Genomic DNA, 14072 nt, shown 5'->3' with positions numbered 1-14072 from the left:
TATCAAAGGCCGCAGAGAGAAACTCGCCAGACGGAGCGGGCGCAGCCCCAGTGACCCGCAGCAAGACCGGTCCGCAATGGCGCACCTGTTCGCGGCATTTCTGTAATCTGTAGGCTAAGATTCCTTGGTTTGCAAGGTAGCAGTGCAGTAATGAGGAATCTGAATAGTTTTAAATCATCGTAATAACCAGGATATTTAGTGCCATGGTTTGTAAGTTTTTTTATGCAGAACAAGGCAGGTATTTGACCGCAATGGCACCTGATGTTAAGCGAGATGCAGTTTAGGATGGTACCTACATATCTGCCCTGTACCTAAGTGCCTATTCATTTTCGCTTTGAAAATGCCCCGATTATAGTGTTTGGGTAAGATAGTCAGCAGCAGTTGCAAAAATTCTGCATTTTTTGCAACAGTGGTTCTGTGCTCCTTAGTGGAGTTCTGTCAATAGACATCGGGAGCCGCTGGAGCACGACTCTTTCTACACTTCATATAGTTTTTGTTATTCTGCATCGCACCAAAAACATGTTCGTGTATCTAAATGTTGCCAAGACGAATCTTGTGGCTAGCACTGGTGGTAGGGCAAGCTATTTGGGACGTGTAGAAGATACCTACGCGTTTGTAATACTTAAATGTATCTTTCTTTCTTTATACAAACGCCCTGGAACGGGCCCACCAAAGTACTGAATAAAAAATTTGTATTTGAACTGTGAAAGGTTGTCAGATCTCATAATAGAGCCAAACTTCAGCCCCCCTAGACAAAACGCACTTTTTGATCGAATCGAAAATCGAATCCGTCAAATTCCATACAAAAAAGGGGCTTTTCGACCACTTTTCGACTGGTTTGCGATTATAATGGCACTTTGTCTAGACCCACTGGCCTTAACTCCTAGATTTCAGTCAAAACTATTTCTTTTCTTTCAATGGTATTCGAAGTTGCAACCTGCTTTCAAACATGTTTATTGACTTTGAATCTAATATTGCGATAAAGTTCACAAGTTCCTTCCCAATTGTATTTTCAAGAAGGCCACATAACCTGTGACTCATAAACGACATTTCTTAAATCTAGTAATTCGACCTTTGGCCTTGTCCAATTTTGGTACTAAAATGTAAGTGCAAAACTAGTGTGTTATGCTTAAGCAATGTAATAGTTAGTTCTCATCGACACCAAGAGATGGCGCTGTACGGTTTTAGATCGCGGTATCGTTTTATTTTTTCTGATCTATATAAGCATTTGGTGTCATGAGGATTTCGTTCGCTCTTTGAATAAACCTGGTGTTGTTTTCAAAGCAGTTGGTTTTATTTAGTAGATTTGGGCCCTTATTTTACAGGCCTTCGTATCGTAATTGGAATTAACGCTTTGGCTTTATCGGTACTCCAGATTTTAGTAGCGATTTGTATTAAAAATAGGTGTTTATTGAAAATNAAAGTAAATTATTCTGAAAAACAACATTATGAGTTGAAGTATGTTCTTAGTAACAACATTATAAATTAAAACAATATGATCAATGAATGTTATGAAGAAAAAAGATCTGAAAATAAAAATTATGTATTTTAAATGGTTCTTGGTAGTAACAGTATTGATAAAAAAATTATGATTACTAACTGTTATGAGCTCCGTTGGTAGTAATAAAAATGTATGAATAAAAAAAGTATGTAAAATAAAATTATGAAGAGAGATTATTATGAACACAAATCGGTAGTAAGACAAAGAATAGGATTTAGAATTTTATGTGAGCCAATATAGAACCATTGCAAGTACCTACTTACTTCCACTATTAGCTACATAATATTTTATTTCATTGATTTTTCAAATTATTAACGGATTCGATCCTACCTACAAAATTAGATTCTATCTCTGGGCCACACACATCGCGATAACCTGCCATTCGCAGTATCGTGATGTGTGTAGCCAAGTATTTGCGTATAATTCGGTGCCTTTTTGAATACTTAATCACAAATCATAATTTCATAAAACTTCGCTCAGTTCCCGCCCGAATGTTAATGTATGAGCAAAATAGCCCTTTGATTGGGTTTAATCTTGTACGGCTATAGCGTGAACAGAAACATGATAAATCCCAAAAGATAATAAAATATAAATTACTAAAAGCATAAAAAATTGTCTAATAATTTGTATCATGCTTCTACTACATCATAATTATAATATCGAATGGATAGTAAGAAAAACAGCGCCTGACCAAATATTTCATCCACCACTTGAAGGAAGGATTGCTTTCAATACAGTTTCAGGCGCTTAGTAGATTATGTTTCCCTTTAGATTACAAATAAAATATAATACTCCTTAGATTAAACCATTAAACTAATTTATATAAAACTAATAGACATTGTAAAGTCCATTTAATCAGCTTTTTGCACTAGCTGAACATAAAAACACTGTCAAATGCCGAAATTCGGAAATCAGCTAACTTCTTTAGTAAGTAGTGGTATGTTGTTTACTTGAGAGTTAGACACAAAACCAATAGTGGACCGTGACCTCACACCTACTGAATTCACACACAATCGTCTTTGCTGGTGGAACCATACAACAGTAATCCTATTTGGTAATTTTTACTCAACACTACCATGGTTGTCAACATTATTAATTTTATTACGACAAAATAATAAGTGCAAATGTACATCGCTGGTTTTTCCATGTATATTAAAATTTTGCCAATGCAACACAGGCAATGTATGCTTCAGTATTATGACGTCATCACTTCATAAGTTGGCGAAGTTATCCATGGTACGATGGGACCGGTTTTCGAATCGAGACTGGCGGGAAAAGTATGTGTGGAATGCAGGATCGGTCGTTGTGGTCCGAATTAACCCAACAATGTTTTAGTAGCATGTTTCGATGTTTAAAAAAACAATCGAGTAAGTTGCCAAAAAATTGCCAAAAACTGTAAAAAAAAATTAAAAAGTAGGCGCTATTAAAAAAAGTATTAGATCAAATTAAAAAACAAACTGGATGCAAAATTACTCTAAAAGACGACCAACTTATCTAGCAGGACTGAAATAAGAGTTGACTAATGACATAATGCATTGACTCAGTGGCGGCGTAGCATGGGTTGGCACCCGGGGCGGTCACCCCCCGAAAATCTCAAACATTTTTTTACCTTTTTTTGTCGATAAAAATAGGTCTAGTTTCACCTTGATTCATATGTACACTTTAACGTGCACTGTATTGAGTGAATTGAGTCACGTTGATCGTTAAGGCGTTGGGGTAAAGTTCAAAATGGAAGAGCGTCGGCCTTTGCTTGAATGTGGAATTCTACAAATCCCAGCCATAATGAACGCCGTTATTATAAATCCATATCCCCGTCCTCGTACAATTGGTGCAATAACAAACATTTTATTAAAATATTTTGTACTGGAACTACTGAACGTGGATGTTCTTGTTATCATGAGGAAAACACAAAAGTACCTCTTGTACGGCTATAACTTTAAATAAGTGAGAATAAATGTAAGGAAAACATTATTTAATTCTAATTAAATAGATAAGCAAAACACATAAATTAATTAATTATCATTTAAATTCAATGTCGGTCTCAGTTTGATTCGGACGCCGCACGTACACAGTTACACACTCGACGCGTGTGACGTGAACGTCTCAAGACAACTGTCAAATTCGTAAGTTTCTCATAACTTGAAACGCCGACTTGTTTTTTATTACAAATTGACCAAAACCTATAGGAAACTTATTAAAAGTGCCTTAATATCTCATATTAGAATGTGCCTAACTAGTTTTAAGTGTTATTCGTGTTGTTTTTACGTGTGATACAGTGTATTTATGTGTTGTGTTGTGTGCTAAGTGAGTGTCCTATTACCGAAGACTTCTTGGAGCGACTGTTTTGGCGGACGGAGGAATTTTTTGCCCGGTTTAAGGTGAGTCTGACGGCTCTTATTTACATATTTAGGCAATAAAAAGTGCAGCGCAGTAATAAGAATTCGTAATTTAACATAGTCTAAAAGTAGTCGAAATGAAAGTTGTATCGAATGTATCTGCTTCGGTTCAGGTGTACACCGTGGTAAATCGATCACAATGGTCTAGATTTATGATCTACGTGTACTATTCATATTACATTGGGTATTGAATAGCGTATCGTTAGTTAGAAAAATGTTTTTCAGTGTGCTTCGTTACTTACTGTTTTCTGGTTATCTATTCGCGATTTTTCTTTCGTATATGAATATTTTAAGCCATCTACATGTTATAGGATCGATTAAAGCCTAGAAAACGAGTGATTTACGAATATTAGAACATTTGGAGCTAATTTAAACTAAATGATTTTCCTATTCTGTTCCATTAAAGTAATATTATACATTATAACTCAATGTTCTGTTCCAGTTACCCATGAGTAAACTTATCCTGTGAACCTAGCCTCCTTCCTCTCCTGGCCTGCTTTCTCCTTTTAAAATATCCAAGAAGAATCAAATCAACCCCTAGAAAAATCAAGACTTAACCATTACTAGCCTGAATATTGAGAAGTTTTCTGTTTTAATAAATAATGCACAGAATTATTATAATCCTTTTGCCTGTTCCTGTTCCTGATTCCTTCCCCTGCTATCCTGTATTAAATTAACCTTATTTAAACTATTATGCATAACTTTAGTAAGTTGTCTAATATAAAATTCTATTTGGAATCAATATTCAATAGAAGCTTTTTACCTTGGATTTTGGAATAAAATTATTTGCATAAAATTATTTGGATTAGAGTTTCGATCAAGTTTAGGTATATTTCTGATTGTTTCGCCATATAAACCGTCGACTGCGTAGCCAGACATATTATGTTGCCTCAGATTGACAGTTTTTATATTCCGCAGTTTAAGTTTAAGGTACGTTTTTGGTAGTGAGTTGAAAACTCATTCCTATTGATGTTAAAATTGTATAATTAGGTTGTAGTGTATAGGACTTATTGGAATAGAAACCCTGATTCTTAAGTTTACTCTCCAATAACAACTTTTTTGGCTCTCCCCAATCTACAGATTTATTATAAAAGAGTACAAAAATGAAGTAACAAATTAAAGCATAGGATCTATGATTAAACGAACTGTGCTCAATACAATACTTAGAAATAAGATATTGAAAAGTTCTTGCGATTTTGCAAAAAACGTACCTAGTCTTAAAATGTTGACTGTACGACGTACATAACATACGTCACAACAATAAGGCTGAGTTGCACCATTTTATTTTAACTGTAACAATAACCGGTGCTTTTTGTATGGACGTTGACAGATTTTGACGTTTGTCAAAGTTGAAGTAAGATCGTGCTCAGCCTGAGTTGAATCAGCAAAATTAATTGATGACGTTTTCCTATAGTAAATATAGGATTAGCTTATTTTGTTTTGTAAAGAAAGAAATTCTGAAACCTACACCTTGTTTTTACTTACAACGATGTACAATTTATGCGTTATTATCCCGATAAACGCTTGATGCATTTATTACGGTTACGTCCCATAACTAACGTTGATAGCTTTCTTTCTTACATTATCAGTCCTGACCCTACGACTCCTGTTACTTGGTGGGCTATTTATCGCAGAATAATGATGATATTTTACGAAGTATCACAGAAGTAAATTCTTGTGAGCGAATGATAAAATGTGCAACGGACAAATATGTTGTGTTCTTTTAAAGATAAAGGGAAATGATAAGCTTTTAAATAAATACCTTTTGTTGTGAAAGAAAACCAAGGAATGTTTTGTACTATCTAGCTAGTAGGTAGCCTTTGGCTTCACCTGCATAATTAATCTTGATATGGCCAATATGGTAGTTTTATTTTCTCGTCAAAAAGTAAAACACCGTTTTACCTACTTGTACTTGGAAAATTAAATAAGTAAGTTACCTAGGTAATATGCGGCGACTACGGGCGTATATGCCAAGTTCTCAACCACTTCGGTCGTCAATCGTCGGCTAAATCGGTCTTCAATCGTCATGATTTATGGTAGGGCCTAAAAACTACGAAACGCTATAACTGCAGTAGGTACATGCAAGTTGCAACCTATAGATTTTAGATTTACCTAAATAGATTGTGCCTGAATGCGGGCGGCGTAGGACCGGTTGTTGTGGAAGTCCTTGGGGGGCATTTGTCCAACAGTGGACGTCATTGGATTTGGCTGAAACGAACAAACAACTTGTGACGAGTTGTGAAAGGTCGCTTTAAAATCTGGTAATATAGGAGTCAAGCCTGGTAATATAGTTTTTGTTTACGGAAAACGCAATCCTAGCTTTAACGCGACAGGAACCAGTAGTTTGACTACACGTGCAAACATCCAACCATACATTTGCGTATCAAAGGCCGCAGAGAGAAACTCGCCAGACGGAGCGGGCGCAGCCCCAGTGACCCGCAGCGCGACCGGTCCGCAATGGCGCACCTGTTCGCGGCATTTCTGTAATCTGTAGGCTAAGATTCCTTGGTTTGCGTAGCAGTTGCGGTAATGAGGACTCTTGACTGAATAGTGATTTAAATCATCATAATAACCAGGATATTTAGTGCCATGGTCCATGGTTTCTAAGTTTTTTTAACCGTAATAAATAAATAAATAATGCAGAACAAGGCAGGTATTTGACTGCAATCGCATCTGATGTTAAGCGAGATGCAGTTTAGGAATTTAGGATGGTACATATCTGCCCTGTAAATGCCTGTTTGTTGTGTTTGGGTAAGACAGCAAGCAGCAGTTGTAGCCACTGTTGCAAAAATAATTCTTCTGCATTTTTGGGACTGTGGTTCTGTGCTACGATTATTTGGGACGTGTAGGTAGATATCTATGCGTTTATACAAACGCCCTGGAAAGGGCCCAGGGCACTTAAGTACTGAATAAAAGATTTGTATTAGAACTGTGAATGGTTATCACATCTCATAATAGAGCTAAACTTCTGGCCTTAACTCTAGATTTCAGTTAAAACTCTTTCTTTTATTTCAATGGGATTCGAAGTTGCAACCTGCTTTCAAATATGTTTGGTGACTTTGAATCTTATTGCGATAAAGTTCACAAGTTCCTTCTCAATTTTATTTTCAATAAAGCCACAAGCCCAGTGACTCATAAACGACATTTCTTAAATCGAGTATTCGACCTTTGGCCTTCGCTATCGTAATTGGAATTCACGCTTTGAATTTATCGGTACTCCAGATTTTAGTAGCGATTTGTATTAAAAAAAGGTGTTTATTGAAAACNTTGAAAATTGACATTGACCTATAGTCGATAGGTCAAAAAAACTTTCTTTTTGTAGCAAAATAACACCTTTTACAACGAAAATAAGATGACCCAGTGTTTATGTGGCGGTATAATTCGCTAGTTTTGCATGCGCCATGATCAAGGATGAACTCGAGCACCAAGTAGTCTAACCCAGGGTCAGCAGGTCGAGAGAATCCTGGCTCTCATTATTACTGACAAAGGTGACAGTTTCTTCCGCCACTTCTTCTTGAAGTACCAGTCAATATGTTGTCTCGACTTGGTCGTAGAGCAAGCTATATTGGGACGTGTATAAGTGCCCTGAAAAGGGCCTACATACCAATAAATAATAAGAATTATACAACAATTCTAGCATCGTTTTATTTCAGAAGTTGAAAGTAAGATAGCCAGTTCCTCTGTGGTTGAGTGAGTATACCGTCAACCTCTGATCTCTTTCCATCAGGTGAGATGCAGGCCAGAGCTAAGAACTCTGTAAAATAACTAGACTACGACGCGATACAGAATATTCCAGAACGTCAATCAATATGTAACTTAAAAGGCACTGACTGGAAGTATTGCGGTCGGAACTACATAATGACCCTCATTAACTCATTATAGCTTAATTAGCTGTTCAATGGCTCATCGATTACCGCTGCAGTGTTATGTCACGCACTGAAGGTCGCCGACATTCGCGGCATGCCCGCCATCACCGCCGTAAAGGTTCGATTCGAAGGCGATAGCAATTATGCACTGACTGGATATGCCCGCAGATTTTTCTGCATGGATTTCGGATTTGGACTGTTATAATCCGGGCCTTTTTAAGGCGAGAGTGAATAGGCACTTACAGGGCACATATGTACCATCCTAGACTGCATCTCACTTAACACCAGGTCCGATTGCGGTCAAATACGTTCCTTGTCATGCATGGAAAAAAAAATACAGTAAAAAACCTTATGCGTCTCGTCATATTGAACACTATTTCTTGCCATCGTGATATTCTCCATTATTGATACCTTCCCATGATCCCATATTAAAAGTGGTTCATAAGTAGAAAACAAGAAACATCCCTGAAAAGGCAACTGTCGTAAATAACCCTGTGTAACATTCATCGTCATCGGTCATTTAGACTCAAAAAAAGGTTTTATGATTTAGCCTCCACTACAGGAGCACCCTTACTAATTTACCAGAGGTAACTGGAGAATTTGTCCTATATTCTTCGCTGGCAAGACGGGTTTGTGGGCCCTGATATTCGCATATTTCTCCCTTAGTCGCTTTTTGATGTAGGTGGTCCTTTCTAATTTAGAACTACCAAAGGTATAAAAAACTAACTAAGCTGGCGCAGCGATCCAAACTGAGCCTTGAGTCTCCATTTTCCATAACATTAGATTCAAATTCTATGTCTTAAAGCAGGCTCAAAAGTCAAACAACCGGTTTCCTGCAAACTGATAAGCCGCACGCGTGTGCCCGCGCATGACGTCAGCGTCCTTGGCGACGAGCGCTTTATATTTAGATTGAGGAAACTAATGAGCTGAAGAGACCAGAGCCAGTGGTATCAAATCAAGTATGGGTCACCTATGCTATGACAAAAAGGTCAAATTCAATTTGGTATAGATGTAGGTAATATAAAAATGCAATTAAAGGAACTTGGTAACCTTTTCTTTCACGTTTTAATAATCGCGAAATCAGTCTGTTTTCGACTGTAACAACTGAAAACCAGCGTCATGGCATTCCTCACTGTGGGTCACGGCATATGCTGAGTGGGTCCCATTGCGATGGGCATCGCTGTTGCGACAGGGTGGCACTGCTCAGTCCACTTTTTCTTTCCTTGTAATGTTTTATGTGCTATTACTTTATTTTTTTCTATTACTTTTTTGTCCTTGTCGTAATAAATGTTTCTTTCGAACCATATTTCTATCATAAAAAATGTTTTCTACGTTTCTGTGACCTATAAAATCTCAGCAGTCCCACAAAAACCTTCTCGTATTTCATTTTGTTAAGCTTTCTTTTCGCCATGTTTGCGCGCGGATCACGTACGGGCATACACTCACGCGCAGATCGCCGTAGACTAAATCATGGTGGAATGGAGACGTCATAACGCTGGTAGAGTTTCCATTGCGGGCCAATTGAAAAGGGTTAAGAATTGCTGTGTAATTTTGGTATCCTACTAATATTATAAAGGCGAAAGTTTGTATGGATGTTTGTTACTCTTTCACGCAAAATCTACTGAACGGATTTGGTTGAAACTTTACAGTATTATTATTTGTAACCCAGATTAACATATAGGCTATAATTTATGCCAATCTGTGGCACTAAATATCACGGGTGAAGCCTACCTACCTAAAGCCGTTTGAAACTCTTGATTGAATTGAGATAACCAAGTTATAAATAACTATCTTAACATTGGAATTTGGATGGAGCCTGGATGCGGGCGGCGCAGGACCGTTCATTGTGGAAAACCTTGGGGGAGGCCTTTCTCCAGCAGTGGACGTCATTTGGCTGAAACGACGACGACGACATTGGAATTAAGTTTAAACGACTTTCATTGACTATTGATTGATTGATTGATTGAAATGAACTTTATGAATTTAATCCAAACTTCATTTATATTCGTCATCATTTCAGGCTTAGTCGTACTCCAAGCTCTAATATGGCACACGTCCCAAATAAAGCTTGCCAAAATGGCGACTTATAGTTGCTGATTGTCATCATTTTTGGCACAGGACGTCCAGCGCTGAACATAGACCTCCCCGAATATGGCCTCAAAGATTTCCATGCTATTAACACTTTTTTTTAAATGTTTGTATGAACGTGCGACATCTGCCGGCCGCCTCAAATGATACTTTGGATTGCTAGAATATTGATGCTTAGGCGACTGACATGAACGGTCTATTTGTAGCTTTGTTACTTCGATAGTGAGTGTAGTGGAAGTTAATAAAATGAAAGAGTGGACTGTGTAATTAGTTGTCTATTCGGTATAAATTAACAATGTTATCGAGACCGTTTTATGCAAAGTCGTTGAAGAGAGTGCGTCAGGATCGTCTTCTTAGATGTTCGCTCGCGAACCGAACATTGCTCGTTCGTTCGCCGAACGCTCGCCGCTCCCTCCGGTCACGCCGCCCGCGGGCAATGTCCGTGAGTAGACAGCTTCTAGTGCGCACATTACACACTACCCTCCATTTTAGGAGTTCGATCGCATCACAGCTCTCCTAAAAGGCGTGCATATCGTTAATTTACAAGTTTATTTTGCTAAGTTTCTTACGTAGTCAACTGCAGTGAAGTTAGGTGCAGTGATCTCACTCTACCATAGATTACAGAATTACATCGGACAGTCTTTGGTGAACTACGTGCTGACGTAACACCAGTATAGTAGAATAGGATATGACCAGTCCCCGACTCTTTCCGTGTGGATGTCATAAGACGCGACTAAGGCCCTTTTCACATGTCCCGGTTGCCGGCTATCCGGCGCCGGGTACCCGGTGGTGAAGTGTATGGGCATGCCGGATTAATTACGCCGGAACATGTGAAAGCTACGTACCATGCCCATACACTTAACCACCGGATACCCGGCGCCGGTTAGCCGGCAACCGGGACGTGTGAAAAGGGCCTAAGGGACATGCGACCATCAGAATTCGAATTTCACAACTGTCCAGTTTTACAGTATACTGTATTAATGGAAAACTGGACTGCCGTGGGAAACTGACTTACTAGTTGAGTAGTTGATAGGACTCACTCTATAAACCTAGCTTCACTATAGCGCAGGTCGTCGTACCCTAGTGTTGCCACTTGCCACCGCCATATACGATTGTGGACGCATCGAATTTACTCCAAACGATGTTTTGATGGAAATCGAATGACGAATTCGGTTTTTATCACTTGAACAGCGCCATCTAGTTTCAATTACTTTTGTATAATATTAGGTAAGATAGAATAGACAGTCTTCCATTGACTTGGCCCACTTTTAGCTTGGTCCACGGGCCATGTCATCATCATCATCTCAGCCACAGGACGTCCACTGAACATAGGCCTCCCCCAATGCTTTTCATGCTGCCCGGTTGGTAGCGGCCTGCGTCCAGCGCCTTCCCGCTACCTTTCTGATGTCGTCGGTCCACCTTGTGGGTGGACGTCCCACGCTGCGTTTTCCGGTACGCGGCCTCCACTCCAGAACCTTGCTGCCCCATCGGCCGTCAGTTCTGCGTACTATGTGCCCTGCCCATTGCCACTTCAGCTTGCTAATCCGACGGGCTATGTCAGTTACGTTTTTGGGGTTATGTCGGGCTATGCTCGGTGTTTCTTTACGAGATCGAATCAGAAATGAGGAGATCCGTAAACGAACTAAAGTCGGGCCATGTTGCTAGTTTGAATTTTTTGAAATTCAAATTCAAATCGTTTATAATAAGTGAATAGGTTTTCTTCCTCTAAGATTTTAGAGTAAATTTTTATGGATTTGGTGTTTAGTATTAATAAAACATTGAAGGTGGGCCAAGGCCAAGTCACTGGAAGACGCCGGGAGTCCCACACACCACCCTGTCCCCTGGCACTAATGACGGTGCGCAAAGCATTTCCTCCCCGACAAAAAAAAAGAGTAGGTATGTCTTGTAGGAGTCTACATGCAACTGCCTGCATATTATTTTCCCATTTGTTACACACATTAGTTTCGTCTGGTGTTTAAATGTTGTTTTCTGCTAGAAACAAGCCAAAGTCAAAAAGTTATTCTGTTTAATTTTCACTCGTAGCTAATTAGTTATTTTAAAATCTAGCTCTCACAAATCACAGCGACACATATGAAAGGGCATTTTCGTTTTAGCTGAAAGACGTCCACTGCTGGACAAAGGCCTCCCCCAAGGATTTCCATAAAGACCGGTCCTGCGCCGCCCGCATCCCGGCACCTCCCGCGACATTCTTCAGTATTTTACATAAAACGGACACCAAAACACAATTTCTATTACATTTTCGAAACAACATCTGCGACCTTGCTCTCGTTGCTTTTTATCAGATGTTTGGATAGCAAGGAGCAAACAGCTAGCCAAGACACGCCAAGGTGACTATAGTTAACGTTTATTAGTTTGACAATAAACAAGAGGCCGATAAAATAAGCACATAAATCATCACTTTTTTTCTAAAAAAATGCACTTAAGACAATATTAGGCTAATAATTCCACCAGCCTTCCATCGCTGGGAACCAGACGCAGGTTAGCGTACCATCCGTACATTGTCGACATTCCACCTGCTTCACTCTTTTTTATTGTTCCGTGTTATCTGTTATCTGATGATAACTCTTTTATAATGCGAACAGCTAGGGACTGGAATTCGCTGCTGCTGTCTTTCCCGAATGCTATAATCCGGGCCTCTTCAAAGGGAGAGTGAATAGGCACTTACAGGGCAGATGTGTAGCATCCTAGACTGCATCTCACTTAACACCAGGTGCGATTGCGGTCAAATACCTGCTTTGTTCTGCACCAAAAATCATAAAAGTTAGTGTTTGATTAATTTGCTAGCTGTAGTGACGTAGCTAGGTGATAAAGTCATAAAAGTTGTTTATTTTTTGCAAATAAGCTTCTAAAAAGCGCTTTTACACGTCTGCGTATTACTTTAACCCTACCACTGCTTCGGGATAATAAATGTGCCAGTGCTAAGAAGAAGCAGTGCAAGAAACGTAGTCACCGCACCGAGAAATATATAAAGCTCGTCTTACTATAAATCTACATAAGTAATTAAAAGTAGTATAGTTCGACCCAATAACCTCATTTTTAGAGTCGGTAAAACTTAATGAGCATACAGTTAATATCTCTATTCACTTCCATGCAAAGTTAATAAATTATTGTTTCCTTGTTTTAAAACGCGATTAATAGAGTTACAATTCGCAGATTTGTTTTCCTGGTTCAACTGTTTAAATAATAATTTTATGTATAATTTATTTTAAGGAAATATTTGTATTGTTATTATGAATTTCCGCTTTCAGTGCTATGAGCGAGACGTTGAATAATCTGAAAAAAATACCGCTTTATCATCTATTGCATTTATTTCATTTATAAATAACTTGTTTGCAAAATTACTTTACACAAACATGGAATTTGAGGTTAGACAATTATTAAATGCCCACATTGACAAACATCTCATTCAAAATCGACTCTATATTTAAATCGTTAAGAGCTAATTCGCATCGAATGCAGAATTTGCCGCCCATGACGTAAGCGTCCCGCGGTTTTTTGTTTCTTATTTCAAATGTGAGTTCGTTTTGTTCTGTTGGCGGTTTGTTTTTTTTTATTGCACGAGAAACAAAGGGCCGCCTGCCATGTGTTTTTATGTCGCGTGTAGTTTTCGGCACGGATCATTAAGCTGTACAGCCTATAGGTTTTATATTGCACGCGGCTGCGCAAGGAGTCTTTAATTTTATATTTAGCTGACTTCAAGAAAAGGAGGAAGTTCTCAACTGTTTTTTTATTTATTTATTTTTCTTCGCTTCTTGGATATTTAGGAGCCACTGGCACTCGCCTTTCTTAGATCTAGGTTTACTGACATTAACGTACTTCTAACAACTGCTGAAATCTAATCAAAAATCTGTAGGTTCTGCGATTAATACGTGATAACAGAAACTCAAAGGGCTTTGCGTGATAGTAAAATTGTTTATGTAATTTATTTAGTTACAAAATGTAGTAGTAATAAGTGGTAGGTAAATAAATAATTTGTATTTGATATCGTTGACAATCCCAAATAATCCGAATCCCAACTAATATTATAAATGCGAAAGTAACTCTGTCTGTCTGTCTGTCTGTCTGTTACGCTTTCCCGCTTATACCTCGCAACCGATTTTGATGAAATGGCAATGCCAGATTTTGTATGGAAGGTGGCGTCTTTTTTTTTTCGCGCGGCCATCGACCAAACTTTGTTTTTTGATTTTAAAATAGTGTTTT

This window comes from Ostrinia furnacalis, unplaced genomic scaffold (genome assembly GCF_004193835.3).
Source record: "Ostrinia furnacalis isolate ACB-3 unplaced genomic scaffold, ASM419383v2 OfSCF5263, whole genome shotgun sequence".
In the NCBI taxonomy this organism is placed as follows: domain Eukaryota; kingdom Metazoa; phylum Arthropoda; class Insecta; order Lepidoptera; family Crambidae; genus Ostrinia; species Ostrinia furnacalis.
The sequence above is the reverse complement of the archived record's forward strand: the minus strand, read 5'-3'. Positions refer to the sequence as shown.